Source organism: Amblyomma americanum, chromosome 1 (assembly GCF_052857255.1).
Source record: "Amblyomma americanum isolate KBUSLIRL-KWMA chromosome 1, ASM5285725v1, whole genome shotgun sequence".
In the NCBI taxonomy this organism is placed as follows: Eukaryota; Metazoa; Arthropoda; class Arachnida; order Ixodida; family Ixodidae; genus Amblyomma; species Amblyomma americanum.
In genome coordinates, this window is record NC_135497.1 from 480,666,263 (window position 1) to 480,678,450 (window position 12,188).

Consider the following 12,188-nt stretch of genomic DNA (forward strand, 5'->3'; position numbering starts at 1 on the left):
ATTAAGACGAGGCTCTCCAGTGCACAGCGCGAGAGTGTGGTGCAGTTTAACACGAGGCGCCTTGGCTACGGAGATAGCCTAGACGTCTCGCAGAGTGTCCCTTAAAGGAGTTCGGTTCGTGCAGGTGCGGGCTCAACTCCCGGTCGTAGATATGGATTAAATTTTTTTTGATGGTTTGACCTTTGACTGAGCTGAAGGTCAAAACTTGGCACCCGGCGATCGAAGCGCGACGTCCGGTAGTGAAGGTTTCGCTTCAAAACACACGCGGCTGCCTACGTTGACATGACTTGATGTCGAGCTTTGGAGTGGCTGATCAGACAGTATGTGATATTAAATTAATTTCCTTCAAACCGAGAGGTCAGGTAGTAGAAAATTGATGAAATGTCACTTAGGGACTTCCTGAACGTAGGCAGCTCGGGTTGAATGTTTCCAGAGGGCCTCTTATTGATGCGAAGAATTAAATCGTACTGTTTTTTTTTGTCTTTGAAATCTCCTGGCCAAACTCTTTACGGTTAATTGTGGTGAACGGGAAATTTGCCTCTTGACCGAGCTTCGCGACTACGTTCCGTATATTTATTCCTTGCGCCAGCTGTACATAGTGCGAACAATGTCCCAATAAGTAGCCGGTTTTGACACTCACTTATCAAGCTTATTTTCTCTTCCTCTTTAAATGGGTGCGGTAGGAGGCCAGAAAATAATTTTTGTGCGGACTATTAAAGTTCTCTATCTTTGCTGAACGTAAAAGCGCAAAAAAGGACAGAGTAAGGCAGACAACATAGAATAAGACAGACAAGCGCTTTTGTTGTCTGTATTATTCTGTGTGCTTGTTTTTTGCGCTTTTACGTTAAGCATAGAAAACCAACTCGCCCAAACGTGGCCATTATACTCTCTATCTTTGAGAGCTTTTTCTCTTCTTTTCAGGGCCGGAAGCACACATCCACGTCCACGAAATCATTTGCGTTGCCTCAGAGTGGTAAGATGGAATTTATTATTTCATTTTTATTATGAAAGACAATGGCGCTTTTTTCCAGAAGAGGGTTGTAGCGCCGAAAAAGACAACACATAGCAAGCGAGACGGGACAGGCGCCACTTCCAACTGTCTATTCACCGCGTATGCAAATGAATATAAGGACAAATCAGGATGGGTAGCAAAAACCACAAATGCGCACGAGGGTTTTACAAAAAAAGCGGATAAAAGATAGGTGAGGCACACACGTACCTCACACCCGGGTATCTAAAAAAGCAGTTTCCTTTTTATAAATGGAGATAGATGGGGCGCTAAAACAATCGCTAGTTACTTTTATTATAGGAGACCTACAACAGTTCACGGGCTGTCTGGCCCTTACTTCTGTTTAAAATTTTTGCTTCTTTCAGCCATGGCACACACTTAATCTTCCTTTCTTCTCCGCAGGCTTTACAATGATACGGCAGATGAGAACCAGTGCCATTTTGTAAATCCCGTTTATGTTCCGCTAATCGGTCGTTAATGGAGCAACATACACAATGATGCAGTATTGGAATAAATGCAGCAATGCACTAGCACCAACACGCAAAACGCAAACTCACCCGATAATAATTTCTAACGGGAAAGCATTTAATGGCCGTGACCTAATTGTGTCATGGATTACATTCAAGTATTCAATACTACGCGGAAAAAAACTGTAGTTTAAATGTTATGTGCGAGCAAAGTAAGGCTTACTTTTAAGGTAATGGTGAATCGCAGTCGATAGGGGAATATCTGGAGGAATATAGACTTGATCGGAGACACAATAACAAAAATCCACAATGCAATGCAGAAACATCAGTGACTCGATGTGACGGCGTACGGATAAAGGGGTTCGATTCATTAAAGCCAGGCCGCGAGAGGGTGAGGAATGTTGATTATAATGACAAGAAATGAACCTGAATTATTTTCGTTGTATACTGTCAATGAGGTTAATGTCGCAGTGCTTATGGGGATTCCAGGCAGAGGAGGCATAATCTAGTACTGGACAAATTAAAGATTTATAGATTTGCAAAGTAGTCTCTTTTGGAGTATTAGTGAAATTTCTCTCCTAATACCGAAGCTTGCTAATTGCTTTAGTCCTAATAAAGTAAGATGTTTAGACAAGGACATGTTAGGGGTAAACAAGGCGCCAATATATTTATAGTCCGATACCCTAAGCAAGGACGCCGCTGCGTTGGCTCAGTGTTTATGGCGCTCGGCTGCTGACCCGAAAGACGCGGGTTCGATCCCGGCCACGTCGGGGGAATTTTGATGGAGTCAAAATTCTAGAGGCCCGTGTACGATGCGATGTCAGTGCACGTTAAAGAACCCCAGGAGGTAAAAATTTCTGGAGGCCAGCACTACGGCGTCCCGAATAGCCTGAGTCGCTTTGGTATGTTAAACCCCAAAAACCAGGCCAAACCTAAGCAAGGATAAATTATTGAAAGTGTATTTCAACTCTGAGGGAGACGTGCTATCAGAAAATGACATTACCGTAGTTTTAGCAAAGTTCATTTTCATTTGCCAGGTGTTACATCCGTTACAGAAAGTGAAAAATGAGGTATTTATTTGGAGATGGCCTTCTAGCATGTTAATCTTGCGATATAATACGCATTCATTTGCATAAAGGCGTATGTGAGGTAATGGGCTGAGGTAAGTCAATAATGTATAATAAGAATAAAAAGGGACCAAGCACTGACTCTTGAGGTGCACCAAATAACACGTCAACACAACGATGGTTAGTTGAATTATAACATACGAACTGTGATTGGTGCGAAACCTAACTAACCAGGTGAGAATTTTTCAGTATCATGTAAAGTGTTAGTGATAGATTGCGAACTGTTTTGTGGTTTACAATAAGCCGTTTTCGAAAACTACATCGAGGATTTCCATGACTTAGTCAACTTTTTTTTAAAGAAAAGTATAGACAATTCCTCATTCGTCTGGGTGAAATCACGTGAGGAATTTTTCCGTCCAGTGATCAGCTTTCAAATGCAATTGATGCTTTTTTTAATTCTCGAAGACGGAAACGTGGCAACCGTCAGAAATTTCGATAGCTCCTTAATGCACTCGGCATTATTGTGACAGCTCTTGCATTAACTAGAGTCAATGTCTCGAAAATTAGGCCTAGTTATCTTCAAAGACAATTTGGACAGCGTAGCCAAGCCCCCACCTACACTACCGATGTGTTTTCCTTACACACTATATCCAGGTGCAGTAAATTCCACTGTTGTGTATTGCGCCCTTTAACCAAGTTTCTGGGGTAATTTCAGCTTCCGCCCGGCTATAAAGTAAAGTTTCTTTCATTGTTTTTTCATTGAAAACTTAACCGCACAATATTGCTTATGGTGTTCATTGACCGAAGAAAAGTGCCGTGAGAGCAGTTTCTTCTTGTTAGATCCGAAACATTCGGAAGCGAGAAGTTTCATTGATGCCTAGAAATCACAACAGCACTTTCCTTTAGGTCTCCAGTCTATTCCCGTTCTGAACATATTAAAATTCTATTCCTAGACAAATCTTGGTTTGATCCCGATTCTGATTTTGATCTGAATCTGGTAATTTCTTTTGCAAAATCTAGCTGCCTCAGTGTCAGACTTTTTCAAAGAGGCAGAGTAATTCTTTATCGGCCGTCTCTATCCTTTACGCTACAAGTGAAGAGGGAGAGAGCGGAGGGGGCGGGCGAAAAAGAGGTGGTTAGGGAGAGCAGGGCGGTTGGCAGGTGGCAGGTATGGCGGGTGGATGTGTGGCCACCCGCCAGGTTTGACGATGTCGGTAGCCCCGTTTTGCGCCATCGAGGCTTCTATATTACTGCATCAAATGTGACACTTTTGGTTCGTCGCAGACCGACTGGACAACATGGTTTCTACTTTTGTGTTTCTGAATTCTCGCCTTAGTACCGTTAACATATTTAACGTATCAGCACTAGACCCACTCAGCCGCATAGCCGTTGTATAGGAGGTCCCTCTGTGTGCCCACCGGGTTGTGGGATACCTGCTCCAGGTGGCGCAACTTCCGCATAGGTGATGGACAGGCCACCTAGCTAGCGCGGCCTTGTTACATCACCACAACATGCCCACGAGATTCTGCGCAAAATGCCGATCGCAGCAGGCGGTAGCCCAATAAATGGCTGGTCGCAACAAGTTGCTCGGGAAGAACAACCTCGCTCCAACAAGCCCGACCAGTGGCAACACCTGACAGCGCAGAGCAGTGGCACATCGCATACCCGCTGCACCACTACGCCAGGAGTGGTATGACGACTGGCAGCGATCTGTGTACAAACAGTAGAGAATGACAAAATGCGGTTTTATGGACATTAACCCATTGCAGCTATGGCCTTATAGCCCTAATGTGGAGCCCTGAATAATAATGCTAACGAAGCACAACTCGTGCATACGCACCCATGTCGCGTTTGGCCTAACCAAGCTAAATCGTCTGCCATTTTTATTCGATCAGTTTTGAAATAGCGCTTTTCAAAGTTCAGGCTCTCTAGGAGGAAAATTTTCGAATGATGAGGTTGTAGAGTCTTGGGACGTGTAAGCCATTGTCTGAATCAATGTCTTTTTTCTGTTATAAAAATTTTTTTACTAAAAGTCGATTACAGTTTTTGGTTATTATCGTCTGCAGGGCATCTGCCAAACTGCGATGCATTCTGTGCGTCCGTCGTACACGAAGTGTTCCTGGAAAAATTCTGAGTTTCGAGTGAAATATTTTTACTTTACATGTATCTCTATGCCCCCTTTTTTGCAGTGCTTGGTTTCAGGAATCTATAAATAAATACGTGTCTTCAGCTTTTATAATCAAGGGAATCTGTCTGGCTCACTAGCAGCGGTATTCGCCTGTCATTCTATGATACACTCATTTTAATAGCGCTTACTTTGCTTGCTAGGCTGCTACAATCAGTAAGCATGTGTTCTATTCAATCTACTTGCTCAGTCAGTGAACCAATTTTTTCCTGGATTTTGTTTTGGCTAGCTTGTTTACTTTATATAGCGCTGCTTATTTTCCTTGCGCAGCAATATTTCTGAAAGCACTTACTTTCCCTACGACCAGGCGTAGCCTAATTGTCAAGAGTCAATAGATTGATTGCCTAAGCTAGAACTGAATGTCTCAAATGCTTAACAAAAGTGGACAGCGCAGCAGCACTAAGAAATTTTGGTCTGTTCGAAAAAAATAGGGTTTCCGTAATAGGTGTTCAGTAAGACGAAGCAAGGCGGACTCGTGTTTAGGTTGCCGCTCATGAAGCTGCGTTATCGATTACAAGATCAGCTGATATGTGGGGGCTGTCTACGTGCTCTGAATGGGCGTTTCGTCATGTTCCAGAAGCGAGCGATGACCGAGGCTGGATGATGTAGCTGAGAATATGGTATGCATCGAGACACAGGCGAATGTTGATGAGTAGCCCTTGTAGCGGCTAAGCTGCTGCGTGGCATTACCTCGACTCCGAGGACGGTTGCAAGCATGTGTAATAGAAAGTAAAATTTGTTTCTTTTAATACTGCCGCTCAAGTTTTTGCAATGCACAATATCCAGAGTTCCCGATGCTCTGAAAAAGTTTCAATACCTATTATCAATTCCTGTGGTAAATGTACTTGAAAACAAGAGTGCATAGACAATAATTGTAATGCGCTCAATGGTTGTCCTATTGTGGTTTCATGTTTTTGTTAATATCAACTTTATCTAACATGATCAAATGTGCTGTAAGGTTTTTAAAAATCTTCAGCTTTTATGTGGATATTCCAGTTTCACGCACTGTTTCTTTTCCTCGGGCCTTGTCAGTGTAATCGTTTCGCCAGACAACTAAACTGCCCGTTCGGATGTCAATGTTTTCCTGAGAGAAGTCAAGCCAATTTGGCAATGTGCCTCGACCCTAACGTCCAGCTGCCCCCAGGGTTTGGCACAACGCCGACGCTAACCAGGGGAGTGCAAGTATTATAAAATCATAAGTGCCCGCATCATCTCTGAACGAAGAAAGTGTCCAAGCGCAGATATACCGAATGTTGTATTTTACAAAGCAATTTGTTTAACTGGAATTCCAGCACGCATATCACCCAATGGCAATCATCACCCTCACATTATAATCGCCATGTACTTTAGTCAGAACCACTATAGGACAGAAGCCTCGTTCGAAAACCTATAATGTGGCCTCATTGATCTCTATTTGGTTTCGGTAATACTCCAGACCACAAAGGCCAAGCAGTGCTTAGCAGATTACACTAAACCGGAATTATAGAGGTATAGCAAGCAATGAAGAAAACACAAAGGCGAAATATACAGTAAATCAGTTCTACATGTAAATAAGCAAGGTTTTACGTCAAAATTTCGTTGAATCGTGCAAAGCACATCATCCAGTGCCCGCAAAGTAAGGAGGAGGGGGGGTAGGAGGTACTTTTTTCTACTCTGCTTTAGTCGTAGGAGAGATTTAATAAATATAATTCTGAGTTTGTTATATTTTATACCTAAAAGCGATGAAGGCTGCGCATTAATGGGTCAATACTCAACTTGTAGTGTCGAAAGAAGACCTTCGTTTGTGATTTGCACGAAGACAGTTCTATCAAAATTTTTAATACATGATGGAAGCCAACATTAACCGAATCCATGCAGGTTTGTGGACGTTTTTTTTTTTTAAATTGTGGTGTTCATCGAAAAGAGATCAATAACGTAATTATTTGTTGAAAAAAATTTATTACAATCCAGAACAAAAAACAGCAACAATCCGCCGATGAGATCCAAACCCACAACCTCCGAATTTCGCTTCCGTTATAATACTAAGTTACTGCGAGAGCTGTTCACTGTACTGTTCTCGGAGGTGTGCGTATACGTGCAAAGAAATCGAACCTTGAGGGTTTTCACAAACCCCATCCTCCTCCATAACGGCGGACGTAGTGCGTCCTGTATTACAGCGAGTGGCACTCAGGAACGTGATCGAACGGTCAATGCAGAAGTTTAGAGAGAACACTCTTCTGCTGCCTATGGCATCAATACAGACAGAATACAGTCCCTCGTTAGCTGTTGCGCAGACAAGAGAAGGAAAAAGAGAGGCTCTTTGTGACACGCTCGACGGAAGCCAATAGTAACCGCAACCAAGGAGCGCACAGGATGTTTTATTTTTCTTTATGGTGTCTTCAACTGGTCGCTCCCGCGATCCGGTTAGGATCTGGCTGAGTGGGAGCCGCTCTCGCTCAGAGCGCATAGCGAGAATAGTCAAGCCGAATGGTCAGCAATTTTTTAAGCGGAAGCGTAGGAGGCAGAGGGGGGACGTAACTTCCGCAACCAATACGCGGCACCGCTGCTATCAACAGTAGCCGCACTAAGGTCCTTTGACTAACTTTAGCCGCACGTGGCCGCACACAGTTTGCATCGTGGTCGCCGCTTAGCCTGTATCGATGGCTACCCCGGCTATCCGTCCCACGGGACGCTCATTTTTCGAACATCGCCTTGTGGATAGCACTGCCGCCCTCCTCTGAGCTGCTGCTGGAATCGCTGTTGTCATGCGACAGCAACACAACCCGCGTTCCTAGCGTATTTATCCGGCGTCTCTTGGACATTTTCCCTCACACAGCGCGGCACCCGCAAAACACAACACAGCAAGGACGCTAACACTGCGTCAAAAGCCTACACTTGCTTCTGCTTACGCGCTGGGGACACCGAGGTCTCGCACGGATTTCGCGAAATGGCGGAAGTAGCTCTGTCACGTGGACTCATCTCGGAGCCGCTCGGACTTTTTTCTCGGAGCGCGTCAGAGCGCTCTGAGCTGCAGGCGAGCACTCAGAAAGAACCAGCCGAATGTAGTCAGAGCGGCCGGTTTCGGCCAGCCGAATGTGCGGTCGCCTCTCAGAGCGCTCTAGAGCGATCTAAAGCGACCTGTCGAAGACACCATTAGTTTGCGGAGTTCACCAATGGGAGATTAGTACCGTGATTATTTTTTACAGAGAATTGGCTAGAAAACAGAAGAAAAATTTCGTGGCGATAACTTTTCTAAACTTAGTTATACAGAGCGAGAGATCTGTTCCGTTGCTTCGCAAGATTAGCTTCTCGTTGCTCCTCGGTTTAAGCTTTAATAATAGTCATGTTTATTTTCGACACTGAAATACAGAGGAGCGAAAATAGGTGGCTGGAGAAAAAGCTGCTCTATCGGCAGCTTGACGGTGCTCAAGCCACCTTTACATCAGGAGCAATGGCGAGACATACAGTGCACATCTGAAACACCATTGTTATTTTTTTGCTTTTTTTTCAAAGGCCAATCTTGCAGTACAACAGCACTTGCAAAACGAAATGGAAAACGAAAATAAAGGATTCATTTTTATACATGTGCACAACACAGAGATGATGAAATAACACTGAGGCGGCACATTTAGCTTGCGTCTTCTGCAGTACACCTTCTCGGCAAGCTATGTAAACTCGAATATTAGACGCAGCTTGACGGCGACGCCGAAGAGTTGACACACTCGGTTTGGCGCGCGCCTCAGCCATGCGAAATTAAAGGAAAAACCGCACACATAGCAACTCGCCCAGTCAGTTGATATCACAGTGGCGAAGCCGGCTAGCGCGCGCCGCTGCGCCTCTCCAGGCCTGTCCTGTCTTAATTACTTGATATCATAGCGCCGGAGCCAGCGCCCGCGCGCAGGTGCGCCTCTCCAATCCTGCCCTGTCCTAATTACGTGATATCACAGCGGCGAAGCCAGCGACCGAGCGCAGGTGCGCCTCTGCTTTGCGAGACACGTGGTTGCCCTGCGTCACAAGGCCTCCAGGTCAAAATTCTCTGAAAATTTACCTTGGGAGACATGTAGAAGCAGAGCTTTCGCTCTAAAAACACTCACATGCCACCGACGGGCCCCGAACCAAAGATCCTCAAATTTCGCGTCTGGTGTTCTATCAAATGAGCAACGGTGACAGCTGTCCAATCTTCTCCATTCTGGGGTATTTATGTGTAGTGGCATGGAACCTTGAGAGTGTTCACAAGCTCCATCCCCCTCCATAGCAGCGGACGTAGTACGCCCTGTGTTACCGCGAGTGCCACGTAGGAATGTCGTCGATCGGTTAGGGTGGAAGCTGTGCAAGGACCCTCTTATGCTGGATGTGGCATCAAGAATACCTGAACCATGTCCCTGGCTACCTTTTGCGCAGACAAAAGAAAGAAATAAAGGGCTCTTTTTATATGCATGACGGTAGCCAACAGTCTCCTAAACAAGGGAGCTTAGGGGATGTGTTCATCAGTAGGAGATTAATAAGGTAAATATTTTTAAACATAAGTTATCGCAAAGCAGAAAAATAAAAATGCCCTTTCGTTTTTTGTAATCAGGCCAAATGCAGATATTTTTTATTTTAATTATTTGGAGCATACTACTAGCCTCTTTCGAGGTTGTTGCAGGAATGAGAACAGGTTGGCTTTCTTTTTAGGTACGTCACAAAAGAAAAAAATTCACAAAGAAGGTTCATACAACTGATACAACATTGTAAAATGGATAATCATGGCAGACAGTTTCAAAATACATGACGCAATATTAAACAACACAAAAGTACGTGCGATGCTTCACTAAAAAGTTCAAATAATTCATTATGACAGGTTACAAAGAAAACTGCTCAAAGATTCAGAGTTAACAACATTTCCAGGTAACATATTCCATTCCCTGATCGCTTGCGGAAAAAATGAATAACGAAAGGTGTCAGTATTAAACTTATACTCTGTTAAGTGCAGTGAATGTTTCGTTCTGGTGTTGCGTTTTAGTGAAGAAACTAAGTAGAGGTCAGAATCTATTTTTAGGGAACCGTTAAAGAGGAGAAAAATGAATTTAAGGCGTGAGATTCGGGCACGGTTACTAATAGTGGAGAGATTTGCCTTGTTTAAGAGTTCAGTTGGGGAGTGCTTACGTTGATATTTGTTAAAAAATAAACCTTACTGCTTTCCGCTGCACGCATTCTACCTTATTTATGCATTTCTGTGTGTGTGGAGACCAACACAGGATGTTGTACTCAAGCACAGGAAGGACGAGAAAGCAGTATGCCAGTAGCTTGATGTCGGGAGATTCAGATGGTATAGATCGCTTAAGAGAAAAGAGTGCGGAAAGTTCTTTTGACGATACATATTCTACATGATTATAACATTTCAGGTCAGAGGCGATGACAACACCTAGGTATTTGTATTTTTGGACTGATTTTAAAGGTTTATTTTTGACTTCATACGAGTAAACGAGCGGGTACTTTTTTCTTGATACAGTCATGCCCACTGATTCTCGAGATTAAGGGTCATCTGCCACTCTCGACACCATTTTGCAATTCGACCAATTGCATTGTTTAATGAGAGTTGATCATCGTGTGACTTAATTTCTTAATAAATAATGCAATCATCTGGGAACATTCGGACTGTTGCGTTGAGATTGAACGCTAGATCGTTTATGTAAATTAGAAACAATATGGGTGCTAATACCGTTCTTTGAGGTACGCCAGACATTACTTTGACATGGTGCGATGCGTGGCCGTCATATTGTACATACTGGTAGCGGTCTGAAATATCATTTTGTATCCAGTTTGTTATTTTATTACAGCCAAGGAAGTGTTGAAGTTTAAACATCAATTCTGGGTGTGATACACGATCGAACGCTTTCGAGAAATCTAAAAATAAGGCGTCTACTTGGCTGCGTTTTTCCAGTGCGGATACGAGGTCGTGGATTGTTTCCAGCAGCTGAGTTGTAGTTGATGGCCCTTTCCTAAAGCCGTGCTGGTTAGTACTCAGTAGTTTATTTTCTTCAAGAAATTTTACGATGTGCTTAAGAATGATATGTTCAAATATCTTGGATGCAACACACGTGAGTGAAACAGGGCGATAGTTACACATTTGTAGTGTCTTTTGAGGAACGTATTGGGAATATTATCTGGGCCAGTAGATTTCTTCTCGTCAAGATTAAGTAAAAGAGCAAAAATTCCTGCTTCGTTTAGTGTTAGTTCGGGAAGGTCTAGGCTACAGTCACTTATTTGAGAATCTACGTGAGGCACAGAATTGTCATCAAGCGTGAAAACCGATTGAAAATACAGATTGAAGTCATTAGCTATCTTTAATGCCTCATGCGTAGGTACATGGCTTTGTTTGTGCTTTCGAGAGTTCAGATATCTCCAAAATTTTCGGGGAGCGGTTTTGATAAAGTTGCTAAGAATAACATTTGTATATTTGTGTTTTGAAGTCCTAATTGCTTGCTTTAGATCACTTGAGAGTTTGCGAATGTGTTCAGTGTGTGTTGTCTATGGTTTCCGTCGTTTAAGTTTTCTCAGCCGTGACAGCTTGCGCTTCATATGTATAATGTCTCGAGTTATCCAAGGATTAAACTTGTTTACACTTTTTACACGTGTGGGAACATAAAGTGAGATACAATGTTCCACTTTATGCTTATACGTCAACCATAGGTCGTCACATGATACCGACGGATCAGCGTACATTGTTGCAAATTCTTAATAAAAGTGATCAAAGACATCAAGAACGCCAACATCATCACCATTTTTCCAGTCGTATGCTCGTGTTATTTTTTCGCGCGTGCTGGTGCAATTAAGGAGAGCGAACAAATGGTTGCCCGGTGGTGAGATATACTGTCAAGTATCTCATATGAAGAGGCACCCTCAGCGAAACAATTGTTTATGAAAGGTAAATCAAGACCACTGTGGCTGGTGTCTGTAACACGGGTAGGTTCCTGCACAAATTGTTTGAGGCCGAAAGCAAATGCGACGTCAGGAAGCGCGTCGGCACTGGTTTGGTCAGTAGATCCTCTATCCAGATCTTTCCACGCTATGCCTGGGAGATTAAAATGTCCTGTAAGAATAATTTTTATACATTGGTTTAGGTGACACTGCATGTATTCTGATAAAGACTCAATGGTATCTGCACTACTATTTGGTGGACGATACATTGTGCCAGCATAAATCGGAGCTTCATTTACAAGTATCTTACACCAAAGTGCCTCAGCGCCATCTACGTCCGGCAAGGGCGTAGTATATATATCCTCCCTAATCAAAATCATGACGCCACCGCCACGAGAAGGCCTGTATTTGCGCAATATAAGATAGCCCGGTGGGAACATATCGTTAGATATGTGCGAGGACAGCCACGTTTCAGTGATGGTTAGAACATCTGGACAGTATTCAAGAAGAAATGTTTCTAGCTCTACTAATTTATTTACGATACTCCTAGCATTTAAATTTGTAATGACTAGTCGTCTGAA